General features: G+C 40.9%; 1 protein-coding gene across 1 annotated transcript in view; it reads right to left on the bottom strand.

Moving 5' to 3' along the window:
- Positions 1 to 19,147: 19,147 nt before the first annotated feature.
- LOC124116967 (F-box/LRR-repeat protein 5-like) overlaps positions 19,148 to 21,688 on the bottom strand; it is a 79,595-nt gene continuing 77,054 nt past the window's right edge. Inside the window, exon 10 of the mRNA XM_046478627.1 lies at positions 19,148 to 19,542. The gene's annotated coding sequence lies outside the window, so the exon portion shown is untranslated. The remainder of the gene's footprint in view (positions 19,543 to 21,688) is intronic.

Genomic DNA, 21,688 nt, shown 5'->3' on the forward strand with positions numbered 1-21,688 from the left:
AAATAAAATTTAATGGTATAAACCACATGTAAGCTAAACATGTCTTAATTTACTGACTGTATGACGACAGACTTTTGCACTTTCTTTGAACATTTCACATTTTGATACTAACATCCCCTTCCACTCCCTCTGTGTTGTCTGTAGATTTAGTATTTAGTCACTTCCTTGGTTTGTAAATACACTTTGTAAGTATTGTATTTTCAACTTGGAAATTGTCGTATGCCTAGCATTATATTCAAGTATATGTACACCCTGTCGTGTGTGCACTTGTGCTGCGTTTCTTTCTTTTGAACGCCATGATATAACGGGAATACTGTTTAAACCGGCCTTAAACCTGCCTTACACTAAACTCACTCAATCTTTTTTGTGTGTGAGTATATTATTACACTTTGCCGTCACACGTGCTATTTTGGGAGGGATTGCCTTTCAGCTTAGTTTGTGTATTAGTTGTCTGAACTAGACATTCCACTTGTTTGTCTTTGTTTGCCCTAGTAGTTGGTACAGGTACTCTGTCATTTACTTGAACTCGCATTATCCACTCCACTACACACGTGTATAGTAGATATTTTCTATTTTGCGTTCTCATAGCTGTATTTCTGCACGATTGCAACATGCGTCACGTTGCTTATTTCATGCTTCGGTGCATGTGTCCTTCGTCATACCCATATAGTTACATGCCAGTGTGACCCTCTATATTACTTGGTACTTCCTACGCACTCACCACGCGATTGGTGTTTCACTCATTTGACTTCCTGGTACCCTTAGATATTCCCTGTTTACCTCGTTGGCACATGGTCTGCTTTTTGAGCAGTTGTGTTTGTTTTCTTTGCCTACTTCTGCTGCATTCCTTAACCATGGAGTTCAAGGATGAGGAGCTGGAAGGCATGGCCACACTCTTTAAGAAGTTGGGGATGCAACCGAAGGCTGACACGCCTGAGGATTTTAAAGCCTGGATCAAGGACATGTATTCTCACCAAGGCCCTCTTACCTTGGAATATGAATAGACATCTGGACATCCTACTCAACAAAAGACACAGGATGTTAAGCCAGTAGCTGTAGCGTACCATCAGTTCCCTAAGCTGCCATTGTTTAGTGGAGATTTTCAGGGCAAGGATGTCTCATTTGACCTTTGGACTTACGAAGTGGATTGTCTCTTGAAGTCAACAATCTATACACCAGATGTCATGGATCAGGCCATCAGGCATTCCTTGAAGGGACAGGCAGCTAGAGTGGCAATGAGGTTAGGATCCAAGGCTTCAATACAGGATTTACTGAACAAACTCTACAGTATTTATGGAACTGTTCAGCGCAGAGAAGCTCTCTTGGCTCAGTTTTATAGCGCTTCCCAGGGTGAAGTTGAAGATGTTGCTACTTGGGGATGCCGTTTGGAACACTTGCTTTCCAAAGTCAAGGATCACCACGCTATTCCTTTTCAAGAACAGGATGACATGTTGAGGAATATGTTGTGGAGTGGTCTTAGGCCATCATTGAAGAATGTGTCCGGCCATAAGTTTGATTCTGTCTCCTCCTTTGATGGACTCAGGATATCCCTGAGGGAGATCGAGTATGACATGAAGCAAGGAAGAGATCCAACACCATCACCTAGGAATAGAACTGCTACTGCCAAGATTGCCTCCGAGTCAGATACAGTGACGAGGAAAGATATTGATAGCCTGACTTCTGCTATCCAACATTTGCAAAGACAGGTTACAGATCTGACGACCAAGCAACAGGGGACAGCCTATGCCTATCAGCACCAGGCTATCACCCCCAGTCAACAGAGGGGCAGAGGCCGAGGCAATCTGCCATTTACCTCTCAGGAAGTGATTGTGCCATCCCAAGGAGCTACCCCATATGGATCCTTCTCACCCCACGGCTTGGATCAAGGACCAGATGATAGAGTGTACACACCACAAGGTATTGGAGCTACCGCAAACCCTTACTACAGAGGTACAAGAGTAAACCATAGAGGACAGGGACCTACACTTCCTACATCTGGTGTTCAGATAGGTGCACAGAGGAACCCGTATACACCACCACCTGAGAAGGATTATCCTTATTCTACTAGGTCTCAGGAAGTTACATGCTTCAGATGTGGTTACCCAGGACACATTGCCATTGGATGTCGAGTTCGTCTGGACCATCTTCGTCGCCCTTTAAACTGGCAAGGGTCTATGGGCAGGGGTCACCACTAGACTTACTTCAGAACCCCAACAGAGTACCTGAAGGATTAGTTGGTCAAGCAAATGAAGATAACATCATGCTTGATGGTAAGCCAGTTCGAGCTTTACTTGACACAGGAGCCACAGTGTCCATCATATCTGAGTCCTTTTATGAGGAACAGTTACAGCACATTGAACTGGAGCCACTCGGTAATATTTTGGACATTGAGTGTGCCAGCGGCGAGACTTTACCATATAAGGGGTTTATTAAAGTGGATGTATCCATCACTGGAGGAGGTGTTGATGTTGATGCTGTTCCATGTTTATTCCTTATTGTACCAAGTACCAGGTACAGTGCCCGTGTACCGGTACTTCTAGGAACTAACATCTTGAACTGCTTATTGGACAATTGCCAGTACCAGCATGGAACTAGGTTTCTACAGAAGGCCCCATTGCACACCCCATGGTATTTAACCTACAGGACTATTGTGCTTGGAGAGAAGGAACTGGAACGAAACAAGTGGCGACTTGGACTTGTGAGAAGCGCTGAAGACAGGAATGTCATGATCCCAGCAAATGGTAGAGTTGTAGTGAAGGGTCAAGTAACCAAGGGATTGAGGACATCTAGACTTTGTGCTCTTCTACAACCAACCCCACAGGCATCCATTCCTTCTGATGTCGACATAGCTCCAACAGTCATCAACAGCCCAGGTGACATCAAAGTGCATGTTTTCAACATCACCACCCGTACCATAGTTATACCTCCCAGATCCTTACTCTGTGAACTTCAACCAGTGACTCTGCAGGATGCACCATGTGGTCGACCTATAGATGAGAAGACTCTATTGGAACAAGTGGAAATAGAGAAAGAGAGTTTGACTTCTCAGGAGATAGAACAAGGCCTTGATGTTATCTTGAAGTTCAAGGACATCTTTTCCAAGAATGAAGAGGATCTTGGGCACTCATCAGCTGTTCAACACCGGATTGATTTGACAGATGACCATCCTTTTAAGCAAAGACATCGTCGAATACCACCAGCCATGTTTGATGAGGTCCGAAGTCACTTACAACAACTTTTGTCTGCAGGAGTCATCCGAAGTTCACACAGTCCTTGGGCATCCAATGTTGTCTTAGCTAGGAAGAAGAATGGAGCTTTAAGGATGTGTATAGATTTTAGACAGCTTAACAACCGCACCATCAAAGATTCTTATGCTTTACCACGTATCGAGGAGCTGTTTAGGAGGCATGACCTATTTCTCTGTTTTGGATATGAAGAGCGGGTACCATCAGGTTGAGATAGAGGAGAGCCATAAGGAAAGAACTGCCTTTACTGTTGGACCATTGGGTTTCTTTGAATATAACAGGATGCCATTTGGTCTTTCCAATGCCCCAGCGACTTACCAGCGACAGTGTCTCGAGGGACTCCATCTGAAGATCTGCCTCATCTACCTCGATGACCTCATAATCTTTTCCAAGACTTATGAGGAACATGTTCAATGTCTAGAGATGGTTTTCAGAAGACTCCAGGAATGTGGACTGAAGCTCGCGCCAAAGAAGTGTAAATTCTTCAAGCGCCGGGTGAGATATGTTGGCTATATAGTTTCTGCTAATGGCATCGAGGCAGACCCAGAAAAGGTTGACAAGATAAAGAACTGGCCTACACAATCAACTCCTGAAGAAGTTAGGAAGTTTCTTGGATTTGCTGGTTATTACCGGAAATTCGTGAAAGACTTTTCTAGCATTGCAAGACCTTTGTCTGAACTGATTCCAAAGTGTGCCAAGAAATCCAGGAAACAAGCCACAAAGACTATGATATGGAAGTGGAGTCATGACCAAGAAAGAGCCTTTGAGGAGATCAAGACATGCCTTTCATCCCCTCCCGTTTTAGGGTATGCTGACTACACAAAGCCCTTCGAGCTCCATACAGATGCCAGCACTCAGGGTTTGGGAGCAGTACTGTTTCAGCATCAGGATGGCCACCCACGAGTCATAGCATATGCAAGTAGGGGATTGAAACCTTCTGAAAGAAACTACTCTGCACATAAACTGGAGTTTCTGTGTTTAAAGTGGTCAATTTCAGAAAAGTTTCATGACTATTTGTATGGTCATGACTTTGTGGTGATGACTGACAACAATCCCTTGACGTACGTTCTGACCACAGCTCGATTGGATGCTACTGGACACCGTTGGTTAGCTTCTCTAGCCAACTACAACTTTACCATCCAGTACAGATCAGGAAAATCCAACATAGATGCTGATGCCCTGTCCAGATTGCCTCAAAGAGAACATCAAGTACAAATGGAAGAGGTCAACAAGGACTCAATAAGAGCAATCTGTGAAGTTTTACAAGTGTCAAGTCTTGTTGAAAGTTTGATTCTATCCACCCCTGACATAGATGAGCAAGAAGAGATAACTGAAGACAGATGCGAGTTTAATGCCAGGGATTGGAGACGAACTCAATCAAAGGATCCAGAGATTGGTATCATCATTGATCATCTCAGAAACAGGACTAAACCAGACAGGACACATTTTATTGGGAATCAAGAGATGACTACACTGTTGAAAAGTTTTCAGCACTTTCAGCTAAAGCGAGGTGTTTTGTATAGAGTCATCAAGACAGAGGGAGAAGATCAAGAACAGTTAGTCCTTCCAACAAGATGTAGATCGGCCGTATTGCGAAGTCTCCACGACAACGTTGGGCATCCAGGGAGAGACAGGACCTTGTCTCTCATCAAGGACAGATTTTATTGGCCTGGGATGACCAAGGGTGTAGAGACTCATGTTCAACGATGTGTGCCATGTCTGCGTTGTAAAACAGCAACAGGAAGAGCTCCACTGGTCAGTATAGAAACCTCAGAGCCTCTAGAACTGGTCTGCATGGACTTTCTCACCCTGGAGCCATCAAAGGGAGGACAGCAACATGTTCTAGTTGTGACTGACCACTTCACCCGCTATGCCCAGGCCTACACTACCAAGAACATGACGGCCAAGACAACAGCTGAAGTCTTCTTCAACAATTTCATTATACATTATGGGATACCTAAGCATATTCACTCGGATCAAGGAGCAAACTTCGCTGGGAATCTCATGCGTGAGTTATGTCAGCTTCTGAAAATCAACAAATCCCGGACCACACCATATCATCCAATGGGGAATGGAATGTGTGAACGTTTCAACAGGACTCTCTGCAACATGCTTGGTACTCTTGATCCAGATAGCAAGAAGAACTGGAAAGCCTTTGTTGGACCATTAGTACACGCATATAACAGTACTCGCCATGAATCAACAGGCTTTGCACCATTCTTCTTGATGTATGGACGTCATCCACGTCTCCCGGTGGATATAGCTTTTGGACTTGACATGGATTCAGCCAAGTCAACATCAATGACCTGTTACATCAAAGACTTGAAAGATCGTCTCAGCCAAGCTTATGACATAGCATCGTCTGCAGCTAAGAAAGCCCAGTCCAGGAACAAGAGTTTCTACGACCAGAAAGCAAGAGCAGCTGTCATTGAGAAGGGAGACATAGTACTTGTGAAGGTGGTTGCCTTTGACGGCCGGCACAAGTTAGCAGACCGATGGGAAGAAGATATTTATGTCATCTTGGACCAACCAAATCCATCCATACCAGTATTTATCGTTGGTAAGGAGAATGGACACGGACGGACAAGAACCTTGCACAGGAATTTACTGCTTCCTATTGGCTCTCTTCCCCAAACAGCGCCAGTGCCTAAACCAAGACGAATCAAGTCTCCACAACCACAACCTAAAGTTCGACCAAGGATGTGTGTAAACCAGACACCCAGAGAAGACACCACAGGCATCTCACATGATGAAGATGAACTGGAAGATGGAGAAGATATGGTGTTAGTCACCACTCATCATTCGGACTCTGCAGGGTCAGCTCTTTATCCAGCTGACAGGCCACCTGAAGACAAGCCGAACGAAGATGTTGAGAGTGAGGACCAGAACACTGAAGTTGATGGAAGGGATGAGACTGCAGATGTTGAACAACAGGAACAGCCTTCAGAAGAACCTCCAGTTCCACCTGTGGATGTCCCACCAGACAGAGAACTTGCTGCTGCTGCACCGATTCCAACGGTACCACCGAATCCTCAACCAAGGAGGTCTGTTCGAGAGCGGAGACCCCCAAAATGGATGAGCGGTGGTGAGTTTGCTCTTTCAGCAGTTACTCAACCAGACTGGTTATCTCGAGCAAACTATCTCAGTTCTCTCATAGAGGAAGGATTGCTTGAGAGCCAGCCAAAACGTCTCTCTGATGCTCTACTGGATCTGATCACAGGAAAGAATAAATGACGAGGACGTCATTTCACCGAGGGGGGAAGTGTGTGACAGATACAACATTGCACATATTTATTTTATTCACCTTCAGTATCTGCTTTTAAGTGTTCAACTTTAAACATAAATCATTAGTTAAGATAGATTAAATGTAGTTAATATGTCCTTCATGTTGTAAGCCTTAACAAACCCAAGCCATGACGTGCTCAACTGATTGGCCAAGCTAACCCTCAAAGTTGACCCTTTGTCTCACTGCATGTTCTCAGTCTGCACACATTTCCTGCACAGACAAGTTGACAGGTGAAAGCATCTAAAATCAGATATCCGGAATTATAAGTTGCGGCGGTAGTCGGGAAGACACCCCAGTCTCACCCACAGGGGTGTATATCCTAGATAGATATAAATATCACAAATCCATTGGCCGAATAAACGTCTCTCACCCGTAGCGTGTGTTTGCCTATCGCTCATTCACTGCCCTGCTACAGTACTATCAAGGCTAGTTCTAGGTACATCCTGTATAGAGAGTTTAAAAGTCTCCAGGAACCAGAAAAATACCTTTCCATTATTACTGAAATAAAGTATCGAAATGTTATGATAAGGCTTAGAGCCGGGCTACTAAGACTTAAGGTAAACGAAGGTAGATGGGCTGATATTGATTTACGTTTACAGCTTGGCCCCATATGTGAAACAAGTATGAGAATGAATATCATTTTACTTTAGAATGTGAATATTACAACGATATTAGACAACTGTGTTTACCAACAACTTTTTGCCATAATCCAAATATGTATAAATTTAAAACGCTGCTGTCATCCTCATGTAAACAATTACTTGGAAAACTATGTAAATACCTGTATTACAGCTATGAACGAAGACATATTTATGAAAAGCCTGTAAATCTGTAAATTTGTGCCTGACATAACTTTTTTCATGTACCACACTATTTAAAATGTATGTATTGTATATGGGCCAGTGACCTTAGTACAAATAAAAGACTTCTTCTTCTTCTTCATATTCACTCACTCAGCTCCCTGGAAGTGTGGTTTAAACGAAGACTTGTAAACCTTTTTAATAGTAATACATTTATTTACAGTCATGCACGAAATCTAGGCACCATTCAGTTTGCGAAACTATGCCAAAAGCATAGATCTGCAAAAAGGCATACCATCAGATAAGGAACATCAAAAACATAGGTAGATATGTGGACAAAGACTGTCAAATGCCCAGTCAATGCATAGCTACCAGGCTCATCACACCATGTCGAATGTGCGACCACATAACACCGGTCATCAAAGAGAACTGGCGCTGCTCCTTTGAATGAGCTTCCAGTGGATGTCAACAACTTCTGCATTTATTTTCTGATAACTTTATAACTTTAAAAGAGCAAGCGCAGTGGGAATTGAAAACGATCCCTAGCAGTATGGGATATTCAGATTCCGAATCTTAGAGAGTTCTAGACTTGCTTCATTTGGAGGGATGGGATTAGACACTCGATTATGGTGGAGGAAAAATGGTGATTCTGGCACTGTGAGGCAGCCTAATAGATAGCATGAAGATGAACATACACACCTACATGTAGGCCGCCTCAAAGTCTTTAAATCATATTATAATTCTAAAGGTAAAACCAACATTTAGATTTCTTTCAGATTTATACAATTCCGTAATACTAGGTGTTCCTTTGTAATAATTTCTTTTTACTAATCGATACACTTTTCAGAGTCCCAGCATCAGTTGAAAGCTAAATACGTTTTCATTATAAACTAAGAAGAGAACATAAGATATATTGTTTGCTAAAAACATTCTCTTACGGAACAGAGCAATTTTAGTAGACATGCGAACAATCAGCTGACATAAACATACATGTACCATTTAGGGCGTATTTACAGAAGAGGTACAAGAAAGAATCAAAATATAACATTTGTACATATATAGACACATGCATTCATATATAGTTTTGTTAGACAGATCATTTGTGTCTGATATTGTAAACACGGAGACAGATAATTATTGTGTTTGAGTCCTTGTTTGCTGAGAAGAAATCATGTTCATCAGTTTGTCTACAATTATTACAAGCTTTGTCTAGCACTTTATATAGAAGAAATGTTGGATGACAGTTTAATTTATAGCTTTTCATCTTCAATAATGGCACAATAAGAAATTCTTTGATTTAAAGAAACTGGGTGTGTGGAGAGTTTTCCTAATTCCATGTTTAGCTCGTGGTCATATTCTGAGACGTAGTTTAGCCAAATGAACAATGTATTTTCCGAGTTGACACTGCCTGAGATACGGTTCTAAAATGATTTCATATTTCACTAATCTGTATGTCTCAAGTTTATTTCCCGTACCTTTAGAAGTTGTATCCTGAAGTGAGTTAAGGAATAATGTATTGAATTTAGACTTAATTGTAGAGTATTGATTATCGATTTTGAAGTCAATGAGGATTAGCTAATATTATACCTATCTAGGAAAGTGGGGAGCTGGTACATCCAACCTATCCGTTTCATACCATACCAAGTATTATATTGTTTTATGTGTACATATGCATTTGTATAATTATCCTGCATTACTGCTAATGTATTTACTGCTGTTGTTTGACAGAAAGACGAAACTGTGAGGTCTAGCTGCAGAATAAGTTGTTATAAACATTTATGACCTTTTTGACTACTGTGTATAACAGGGTACATCCCTAATCCTGCTCTACTGGCACCATGACGAGTGCAAGTAGAATTAAATGTATTTATTTGTGACAAGCAACTTTCCAAATTTCTTCTAACCTCAAGCCTACCAGGATTGCCAAGTACCACGATATTTGTTTTATCATAGTTGACTTTGCAGAATGTACTGAGATTAACGAGTAGTTCTTGTAACCTTTGAGATTATTTTCCAAAAGGACTAAGTCATCTGCAAACAAGTGACAAATACTGACACCAGTTAGTTATAGTCAATTGTCTAAATTATGAAAGGTATTGAAAATTGTTCAAGATAAGATGCACCCCTATGTTTCGTAGTGTTTACTTTATAAGATACATGACTATAAAGGGATGATATAACTGCAAAACATTTTCTGATATTGTATGGAACATTTGGTGCATGTCTGGTGCACGTAACTCAGGGACGGTGACGTGTCCACCTTGGTAACAAATAATTTCATTGGATGGAAGGTCTAAGTCGGCATACGTTAATATTACAGGTTGCTCAGTTATCTTGTATTTGGTGTTTGTAATTTGCCGTGTATGCGTTTGACATTTAAATGTTTCAAACAGTAAATAAGTTAACATTGCCGTCAATACGTCAGTATACTTAACTATGCTTGTGTTGGTGCTTATGTCAGGAACTCATGACGATGGCGTATCCTCACCCGCTCGCCCAGAGTACTTTGCCGCCTATGGTAAGATCCTTCAGTGGACGCTTTGTTTTTAGGCGGGATGCATAGAGACGGTTTTTAACAGTAGATGATAACAGAAGATTTGAATCTATTGTGTGAGTAGGTTTTTAACGTCGCTTTAAACAGTATTCCAGATAAATCACGGCGTGTCAGGTTAATGTGAGAGGAAAGCCCAAAGGTCCGTGTCTCAGACGTTTACCACTTCGGTGAAACCCAAGAGCACGGGTATGGTGCTGACAAACCTAGAAACATTATTGGAGCGAACCGGGATTTGAACCCACGATCTTAGGTTTCTAGCGTGCCAAGCGAAACAACGCCGCACAGCGAATTGCGACGCCTTAGACGACTGGGCCACCCGAATCTATTGCCTTATTTGTTGTCGGTAGTTTTTGAAGAGGTTGATTGATTTGTGCCGTTGAAAATTCCTGAGGCAGTTGCAGCATCCCTGCTAGAAATTGTGGCCGACACCTGACGCTTCTTTTTAATCTGTGCAGAGCTCGTATCCCTGACGGTACTATGCCTGTGCCTTCTTACTTCCACAATGTCTGTGCAGGTCTGTGCGGAGGATGGGAAAGATGCTAATGCATCCGCATCTTTTTTGCTGCTTCACCTACTGAGTTCTTACATATAGGCAGGCCGCGAATAGGCGGATTACTTCTGATGCAGCTCAAAGCAACATTTACTTCCTCACTACTGACATACAGACAAGGTTAACGATGTCATCAACGTCACATTACCCCAACTAATACTTACGTGAATAAAATACAATTAATTAATAACTGAATACGATTATACAACAGATGTGATGACACAACCAATGTGTAAGAGAAAATAAACTGAGAAAAAGTTTCCTATAACAGAAAGAAGCGAGGTTTTTCCCCATCTTGTACATGCGCGAGACTTGTTAGCAGCTATGTCCTCATACAAGTAGAACTACTCATGGCTAGTTGACAGTGCAGAAGAATTGTTGAAAATATGAAGACATAGTTAAGGTGAGTTGACAAAATACAGCCAAAAAACAGGATTATGGCAATGGTATAGAGGTAAGGCATTCACAAAAATCATAATAGTCTCAGATATAATTTCTTCCGACCATTGCATCAAAATTCTTCAATGTCTTATTTTTTAGCAGAATCATGGCAAATCTGGGAAAATGTATGTGAACAGCAGATTACTATTTCTGGCCTCGTTTTAGGATAAAATACACACTATTATGTTAATCTTAAACATTGCTTAGCAGAACAGGAAATACAACTGAAACGCTAAATTATGTCTAGTGATGTTTGATCGCAAATTTCACATTTGTTTTACTAAGTTTTATGATCACCTGTTCGTTCACTTAAAAGGGATAGGATTATTTGCTTTTACTGCACATAGTCCTCGAAAAAATCATTTTCCACTCCCCTATGTGGAGTGTTGTGGGACTGTGCACTATAGTATATTCTCAAGAAACTACAGCAATTGCTCACTACACGCAAAACATGACACAAACTGGAGACCGCTTATTAGCTACTTTCCAGAAGCAAGAGCGTTGGCGGGAAGAATGTTTATTCGTGGCAAAATGTCACAATGTATTTCTTGTTATTTTTTTGATGTACTGATATTAGCAGACAAAACGCATTGTGTGTAAAATATGTTTTGTCGATGTTTATGCTCAAACTGGAGTAACAAAACTAAATGTGTACAAATTGCAAAACGTTTTTAACCACACCGTATTTTTACTGCAGAGCAAATTTCAATGACGCATACAGAAAGTGAAGAACAAAATTAGTAAAATATAAATATTTTTTTTCATTTGTATACTTATCCTGCATTACTGCTAATGCATTTACTGTTTGACAGAAAGACGAAGCTGTGAGAGGTCTAGCTGCAGAAGAAGTTGTTATAACCAGTGGTGTAGCAATGCCCTCGCACAGCTGCCACATGACTGGGAGTAGTGACTTCACATAAGAGCACATAACTGCTTTGGAATGTAACATTTGAAGACTTCTTGGATAGGTAGCACTGCGATGGGAGGGCACTTTGACGAAGTACTGCAGGATAAATGTAAAAAATATTTAGATTTTACTAAATTATCCTGCATTACGCCTTAATGCATCTTAATCAGACGGTACAGTGGTGGGCATAACTTCAGATGTGATCCATAATAAACCTTTGTCAAGGTCCGATGAACCCGCACCGCATACATACTAGTGATGACCGGAACATCAACGACCATTCCTGTCGGCAGGAAACAAGAGTCGATGCAAAAAGGAAAACCCAAATAGGTGACAGAAATGGAATGAGGCGGAAAGCCAAAACCTAGAACTGACCAAAGAGCGAACGCGGAACGCAGTAGAGCCCTCTAATCTAGGGTGATAAACACCAGAGATTTTAGTGTGCCTGGATAATGACCGACCGAAGTCATAGGGAGATTGTATTACGGTTGACCTATGCGAAGTAGGAGTGATCTGGACTTTCTGGAGTTTTGGAACGTCTGAAGAAACATCGTAAAGCATGCACTGGGCATAACAAAAGCTCCCCTTCTTCTTCTGCGCCCACGATCGATGAAAGGGGAGGTGAACTGCCCCATGAGCTCCCTACTCTAACCATACACGGGAGACGTTTAAGGCTTGTAGAGCCAACAGAAAAAACGTTTTCTTGGTGAGGACGTAAAAAAAAATGTCGAATGCAAAGGTTCGAAGGCAGCCGTCCGGACCAACTATAAAAATACGTTCAAATCCCAGGCCAGGAGTCTGAACTTTGCCTTTCGATCTCCCAGACAAAATGACCACAGCAAGGCTTGTAATTCCGTTTTTTCGTCATTCTGTGATGTTCCGGAATGGCTAGCACCAAATTAATGGCAACCAGGTACGTAGAAATAGTAGAACCTTTGAGGTCACACTTGCTGCGTTTGAAGAGTAGAAATTCAGCCAAGAATTGGGGGGAAGCAGAGGTGGGATCCTGACGCCTGTCTTTCCAAAAAGACTCAAAGGAACGTCATTTGTCATCCTACAGACCCGTGGTGGAAGAAGCCATGGCCTTAGCCGCCCTCGATGAGTAGTCCTTGGCATCTAATGCTCTCTGCAAATGTACCAAGCGTGTAGATGAAACCTGTCGGGGGTCGGATGCGGCAGCTTGCTGTGTGGGTGAAGCAGAAGGTTTGGCCAAACCGGAGGTTCAGTCGGATCGTCCCTGGCGAGATTTGTGAGCTCCACGAACCAACCACCTAGGCACGACTAAAATCAGAACTAGGTTCCGAGTGTCTCTGATCTTTTGGAGAGCCATGGGAATAAGTACCGAAGGCGGAATAGCGTATGCTTTTTGTCCTTCCCAGGGAACGTTGAGGGGGTCGACTGCCAGTGCTTGCTGATCCAGGGAGATGTATGTCCGCAGTTGGAAGTTCTGAAAAAGGTAAAAAAGGTGGACGTTGGTTTGGTGGATCCTCAGGCAAATCAAGGTAAATACCTCGGGATGTTGCAACTGGTGCATCAGTGGTAGTAAGTTAGACGGGGATGCAGCGAGGTCAGACATCATAGGGTGATGACGAGCACAATGCATACTTTGTTTCTGTGCAGCCTTGCAAGTAGAGGGAGACAAGTCCTTCGGAGACAAGGGGCTGCAGAAACAACACTGCAACGATGTTGAACAGGGGACTGTGCAATCGAGACAGAGAGGGTGATGATCCCTGCTGGACTTGGTAGGTAAATAAGTGTAAAAGAACACTTAAAATGTACACATAGAGACAGGTAGAATGAATTACCAATACAAAAGAAAAGAATTCACAACACACGGCACAAGGTGGCCACATGGTGAATTCAAACTGGCAGAATGGAGCAATATGTCTGTAATTACTGTGACTAAAGGCCACAAACGAGCGAAAATTTAATATAAATATGTATGGATAAGACCAAAAAGGCACAAACCACATAAAACAATACAATAGCAAGTGAAAACAAAGTTTAAAAAAGACGCAAAGGATGCTGGAGAACTTCAGAGGTTTATTGCACAACAATGTGCCTGACCGTGTTGACTGACTAAACAAAAATGTGCTCATATGTCACGTCACCACTTCCGGGTCACGTGGCAGCTGTGTGAGGGTACTGCTGCACCACTGGTTGGAACAACCTCTTCTGCAGCTGAACCTCTCACAACCTTGTCTTTCTGTCAAATGAGTGAGTGAATGAGTTGGGTTTTTAACGTTGCTTTGAACAGGATTCCAGTTATATCGCGGCGTGTCAGCTTAATGTGGTAGGAAAGTCCGAAGTGATGAGGGTCTCAGACGTTTACCACTTCGGTGAAACCTACGAGCACAAGTATGCTAGGACAAACCTAGAAACATAATCGGGGCGAACCGGGATTCGAATCCACAAACACATGTTTCTGACGTGCCCAAGCGATGCAACTCTGCACAGCGAATCCTGGCGCCTTAAAGACGACTGGGCCACCTGGGTGGCCCCTTTTTCTGTAAAAACAAAACAAAACAAAACAAACAAAACAAGCAGTAAATGCATTAGGGAGAGATACAGGGTAAGTTGAAAATTTAACATTTTCAATGTGGCTACCATGGTGGCAATGTTTAGCATTTTTCAGGTTCTCACCCAACCACCTTTGCTTGGATAAACATTTCAGCTTAATAAAAACTAGTGTATTCAGTGAGTGAGTGAATAATAACTGCAAAGAATTGAGTCAGGACCTATTTTAGTTGGCCCTTACACAAGTTGCACACCCATTATGATCAGGAAGCTACACAAAATTTAGTACACTAAAAGTCTAAATCAACTAAAAAAAATTAAAAGATGTTGAAAAAGTGAAACTGTCAAATGGATGGACAGACAACAGATGTTGTGCCATGACTCCTGAATTTCTTCTCTATTTACTAGAGACACATTCCAACTACTGTGCCTCTAAGTAATCACAAAAACAAGGTACCATTTATCACAGATGCAGCATATATACATATATAGGGGCTTATCAGTGGCATCAAGCACAACTCAGCTAGGAGGCAAATGACAATGACACATGAACATGAAATCTAAGAGAGTACCTTCAGGGTAGGATATGAGCAAACCATTCACTGGGGCAGACCAAGTTAATTACTTAGTCTACAGATTTGTATCCAAAAACCACCTGTGGGCAAAAGGGAAAAACTAAAAATAAGTTTTGGATATAAAAACAAACAAATCAATGATGAAATTTATGACTGCATAGTGCCTATTACCATATTTTCTTGTACATAATACACACCAGAAATGGGCTTGACCAATATATATTTTTTATAATAAATGCTATTCTCTTATTACATGGGAAGTCTTTGCTGGAGCTAGCGGGACAGTTTTACCCAGTTTCAATGTACCTGTAAATGAGCTTATTTTTAAATAAAAGATTATCAGGCATATTTACAGAATTTTAAGAGAATGGGTTTGAAAACAACTAAAATGTGATGGATCTGTAAAAGAAGAAATTAAACAGGTCTGTCTGTAAAATATGTAATTGAAGAAATATTGAGAAAGATTCTGGAACCTAATTTTGGAAGCCACGATACAACGTGAAATCTGTTGTGGGGTAAGTTCAGGCCCAAATAGTCCATGCACTTAATAGTGGTCTTTAAGATCTTCTGGGGATCTCTCTGAAATTGATGAAGTTCAGATCAAATACTATGTTCAGTTTTGTTGGGAATTTGTTAGCTCTGGAAACATATGTGATTTGTTGAAGTGTGTAACATTGTTAACATCTGAGAATTGAAATAAAGATTCTGATACATTGTTGCATACTTCATGTGCCTGCAATGACATATATACTGTAAATCATGAAATTAATGCATCACCAAATTAGTGCGAGTTTAGTCCAGGGGTTTACAGAATATAGTTTTTCATTTTGCTGATTCTTATGTCCAATCAACTCATGTGTTTTTTTTGTCAGCTCATGTTTTTTTTTGTCAGTAGTTACTATGTGAAGCAGTTGTTTGTTTGTTGTTTAACGCCGCACTCAGCAATATTCCAGCTATACGACGGTGGTAAAGTGAAGCAGTTGAAGTAGAGTTTGTGATATTATTCAAATGAACTACTCTCACAAACTCTACTTCAACTGCTTCACATGTGATCAAAAGCAGGAAATTCCAAATATGGCATATTATGAGATAGGTCAGGTCACTGACGAAGATTGTACAGGTTCCACTGGTAAATGTTGTGACACAAGTTAGCACAAACATTCGAACTGCTATAAGCAGGCAGTGAATTCATGACAACTGCTGTTACTGTATTGGACATGATCACTGCATGGGTGAGCAGTGTCTAGCTTGTAATTATAAGATTATTTTACAAGGTTACCAAGAACAAAGGCTGTGTCATACATGGTTGGCGATTGTAATAACTTCTGTAAACAAACTGACCACACTTGCTGCGGAACTTGGTGAGACACACCGTCTCTATTTAGTGCTCATTAACATTGTTTATAGTGAGCTTTGTTATACAAGTCATTGTTTCTGTCCATGTGCAGTGAACCTGACATGACAATATACTCCAATACATCCAGATGAGATATACTCACACGCAAAAGAAACGCAAGTTGAGTATGCAGTATACATGTTATTTATTTTCAACAGTAAAGACAAGAAATACTAATAGGGCAAGATTGACAAAAATTTGACTGAAGACAGTTTTATGGATTAAAAGGTAGATGACATAATTGTTTTTTTCAAATGTTAAGGGCTTACACAGTTTCGGGTCAATACCCAAAATGCCAGTCAATACCTGGTGTGACCACCATTAGTCTTGATCACTGCCACACATCTCCTGTACATTGAGTTGATCAGACGATTTGTGAAGGTTCTAGGGATCCTCCTGCACACATCCAGAGCAGCTGTGCGTAGTTCATCGGCAGTTGTAGGGACTGGGCGCACATTGTGCAGACGCCTTTGAACCTCATCCCACAAGTGTTCGATGGGGTTCAGATCAGGGCTGAGGGCTGGCCACGGTAGAACACGGATGTTGTTTTGTTGCAGAAAGGCCATGGTAGCTCTGGCGACATTGGGACGAGCGTTGTCCTGCTGGAAAATGTGTTGTTGTTGCTGTGCAAAAAATGGAACAACGTTGGGTCTGATCACTTGGTCGATATACCGCTGAGCAGTGACGCCGTGTCCCCGACCTTGACCAACATTCAGAAAGCACATGGGTCCAAGTCTCGCATTAAGTCCAATCCCTGCCAATATCATGACGCTAGGCCCACCCCATGGATCCCTTTCCACAACATTTCTGTCAGCGAAACGATCACCTCGACGCCGCCACATTTTGACTCTTCCGTCTGCATGGGAGACACAAAAGCGACTTTCATCAGAGAAGATGACACGCCTCCACTCACGATGACGCCAATTGTGATGACCCTGTGCCCACTGAAGTCGTGCTTGTTGATGCCGTGGTTGGAGAACAGGACGACGTGCTGGTCGGCGACATCTGAGGTTGTTGGAACTGAGACGTCAGATCACAGTGTCCCGACTAATGTGTTGATTACGTGTTCCTATGGTCTGTCGAGCACTTTCACTTGCAGTTAGGAACGGATGTTGCTGGTGTTGACGGGTAATCTGCCGATCTTGTCGAGGTGTGGTGACCCTTGGACGACCGCTCCGAGGAAGGTCATCTGTGGTCTGTGTAACATTGTATCGATGCAGGAGACGGTAAATTGTGGTTATGTTAACGTTGAAATGACGGGCAACATCTTGGACAGACTCTCCAGTTTCCAAACGTCCGATAGCCTGGTTTCTCTGAATTTGAGTTAGGCGTGGCATTGTTGACCAAGGAGTGGTAGGTCCAAGAAACGGCAACTGTTTTATACCCACTACAGTTTGTGACAGTTCGTGCACCTTCGATTTCACGAGAAATGGGTGCTTGATACCCACATATTCATTGAAATTGTGCGTTTTGGCAATTCGTTTTTTATGTTGCGTTTTTACACGGGTCTTCCAAAATGCAACCAAAAATATTGATAACACCATCAGGCTTCACTACATGCTAAAACTCGTATCAATTAATGGTTCCGTGTTTGTTACCTATTTGCTTAAAACCACTTGCGTTTCTTTTGTGTGTGAGTATACTTCACTTTATTAATGCGCGCAAGGAACATTTGCAGTTTTCGCATTAATGTCATGATTTACATCATTTCCAATGGTTATGGACACATGAATTGATTTGTACAGCTTTTGGTCTCTGACAATAACAGCAATCAGTGCTGTATGGTGTAGTATATCACGGCCAGACACTGACCATGTACAGTGTAGTATATCACGGCCAGACACTGACCATGTATGGTGTAGTATATCATGGCCAGACACTGACCATGTACAGTTTAGTATATCACGGCCAGACACTGACCATGTACGGTGTAGTATATCACGGCCAGACACTGACCATGTATGGTGTAGTATATCATGGCCAGACACTGACCATGTATGGTGTAGTATATCATGGCCAGATACTGACCATGTACAGTGTAGTATATCACGGCCAGACACTGACCATGTATGGTGTAGGATATCATCGCCAGACACTGACCATGTATGGTGTAGTATATCATGGCCAGATACTGACCATGTATGGTGTAGTATATCACGGCCAGACACTGACCATGTATGGTGTAGGATATCATCGCCAGACACTGACCATGTATGGTATAGTATATCATGGCCAGATACTGACCATGTACGGTGTAGTATATCACGGCCAGACACTGACCATGTATGGTGTAGGATATCATCGCCAGACACTGACCATGTATGGTGTAGGATATCATGGCCAGACACTGACCATGTAAGGTGTAGTATATCATGGCCAGATACTGACCATGTACAAGCCGGCCAGTCCTTGTTTTAGCCCCTTAATGCCGAGCGCCAGACAGGGTAACAACAAGTACCATCTTTTAATGTCTTTTGGTATGACCCGGACGGCGATCAAACCCCGGACCTTCCACTCTCTGGGCGGACGCTTTTCCATGCAGGTAGTCTCTGCATTAAGGGGCCGGAGTCAGTATACTGTGAGTGGGGTATTTGTGTTAAACTGAGGCATGGTATCTCAATGGGCTAGCACTATAAAATCGTCACGTGAGCACGCACATGAGCACACGCACACGTCACTATGTAAGTGCAAAAATCTTGGGTGCAATGTTAACCTCCATTTCACCTCACCTCATAGAGTGAGAGCTAAGCTTCCTGAATGTCTGAGCTTGCAATCACATTCATCATATGATGGTTCACACAATGTGTAATACGCTTATTGATGTGTGAGTTTAATTGACACATAAGTACTGGCTAGGCCGATTGAAAAGCTTGATATCATCTGCAAAATATTTTTATTTAAATCATCCTAAAATAATATACAAAAACTACAAGGTGACATTCGAGAAATGCTATTCCATTCCATGATGATTTAACATATGTTTCCAACCTCGTGTTCCTACATGAAAACATTTAATATTTATGTGGCACAAGTCGGTCATGTCACACACAGTTACCATTGGCACTTGTGTGTGTTCTCTGATATATTTGTACAATCATATCAATTGGTTTATTAATAACAAAAGACTTCATAATTAGTATAAAAGATTTGCACTGGTAGAACATTCAAGTCGTTGATCTCCAGTTACACAGCTGATGAGCTGCTGATGCTGCGCTGTGTCCTCGCTGTGGTGTGTTCCAGCCAACACAATGCAAGAGAACATCGCCTGCATCTGTAAACAGTAAAGGAAACTTACTTTACTTCTCTTGACTATTTGAAAGATTACTTTCAACTCATAACTATCAAACTTGTCATTTCAAAACCAAACCACAGGACTACAACTACAGAAGCTCACCTTTACTCAGTGATATAACAGATACGTTAAAAGACAAACTAGAATGTGTCTCTACTAAAAAAACAATTGTCTCCCCCTCCCTGTTTTTGATACACTAGTTCAAGTTGTTACTATAAATGTGTTTGCAAATTAAAAAAACAATAATAGTAAATTATAGCCCAGAAAGATAAGGGTTTCATGCAGAAATATTCATTAGCTGTAGAGTTTTGGTAGGAAACAAACACTAGTTGTCTGAGACTAAGTCTAAATTGTTTCCATGAAAACACAAGGAAATAAATATATTAAATATTGACAAATATGAAAAGGCAGTAGTAGAGCATATGTTCACTGCACATCAATAGTTTCATGCAAAAATATTAATTTGTTTGAGGGTTATGGCTCGGAAACGAAACCTAAATGAGTCCAAATTGTTTCCACTGAAACATAAAAAAATGAAATGCCAAATAAACATTTATCCAAAATCTTAAATGGCATGAAAGTTAATTATTTGTCCATAGCAACTTTCACTATAATTCCAGACATTGTAACGAAGTAGGGAAAAGTTGTTTAACAAACTATCATGTTATTGTTGGTGTTTTAATGATGTTGTAACAAGGGGGACCCAGTACTTTCTTTTCTGTAATAAAAGCCTGTCAAATGAAATGTCTGAATCAGAAGTGTATCTTTCTGTTGAAGTTATCAAACCAAATATACAAGCGGAATCTGTAAAATGAACTATGTTGTCTTTGCCACATCAGGTTATAGCTGACATGACCTTTATCTTGACCTCTAATCACTGGTATTAGGAATAACTATTGATGTTGATTTAGATAACACTGTGAAGGATAATTATAAAATAAAGCCTGAAAAAATTGAGAGAGAAATAAACCTATGGACAGTAAGAAATTTGACTCCAATAGGTAGAAATATAGTCCTAAAAAGCCACTTATTGTCAAAATTGAATCATGTTTTTTCTTCTGTACCCAATCCTCCAAAAGATGTGATTGATACTTTTCAGAAAAGATGTTTTAAATTTGTGTGGAAGGGAAAACCGGATAAAGTGAAAAGACAAATAATGTCTCAACCACCAAAACATGGCAGAGTTAACATGCCAATTATAAGGATGTGATTGCAGCACAAAAACTTTCATGGATCAGAAGATTATATGGTAATCACTCAAAATGGACTGAGTTAGTTTCTTGCTGTATTCCAAAAAGAGAGAGATTATAGTTGCAGATGCCTCCTATGTTGATGTATTTATTACGCCAAATACCATGAATTTATTTTGGAAGGATGTTTTGGAAGCTTGTGCGATATACTTGTCAAAAAAGAAAACGAAAACTGGTCAAGATATTAGGAGACAATCTATATGGTTAAATAGTAGAATACAAACAGGAAATAGCCCAATCTTTTATAAACATTGGTCAAGCAGAGGTGTAAACTTCATTTGGGATTTAGTGGATGACAAAGGTAAAATATATGTATTTGATGCTTTTGTGCATATGTATGGAATCAAAACAAATTATATAATATTATATGGAGTTGTAAATGCAGTACCACTCAATATATCACATCTGCTAAACCAAAATATAGGTAGTAAAGAATTTTACAAGACTTTATCAGCACAGGAGTTTGTTCAAATTCATGGCACTGAAAAATGGGAAAGTATACTTAATAAGACATTTAGTGAAACAGATTGGCAAGAACGTATATTGATGGCAAAAAGATGCACTCAGAGTGAGGATATTAGATGGTTTCAGTTTAAGATTAATCACTACATTCTTACAACTAACAAATATTTATACAAAATTGGATATGTTGACTCTCCTTTGTGTACTTTCTGTACAAATCAACCTGAAACTATAATCCATATGTTATATGATTGTGAACATAAGAAATATTTGGGAGAAACTGTACATTTGGATAAAATCGGTTGTGGAAGGAACCATTGATTTGAACAGAGAAAATGTTTTTAAGTTTTTCAAGGCTAACATAACAACCCATTGAATAGTGTACTTTTAATAACAAAACAAGTAAGAGGCAA

This window comes from Haliotis rufescens, unplaced genomic scaffold (assembly GCF_023055435.1).
Source record: "Haliotis rufescens isolate VD_foot unplaced genomic scaffold, xgHalRufe1.0.p SCAF_22, whole genome shotgun sequence".
Taxonomy (NCBI): domain Eukaryota; kingdom Metazoa; phylum Mollusca; class Gastropoda; order Lepetellida; family Haliotidae; genus Haliotis; species Haliotis rufescens.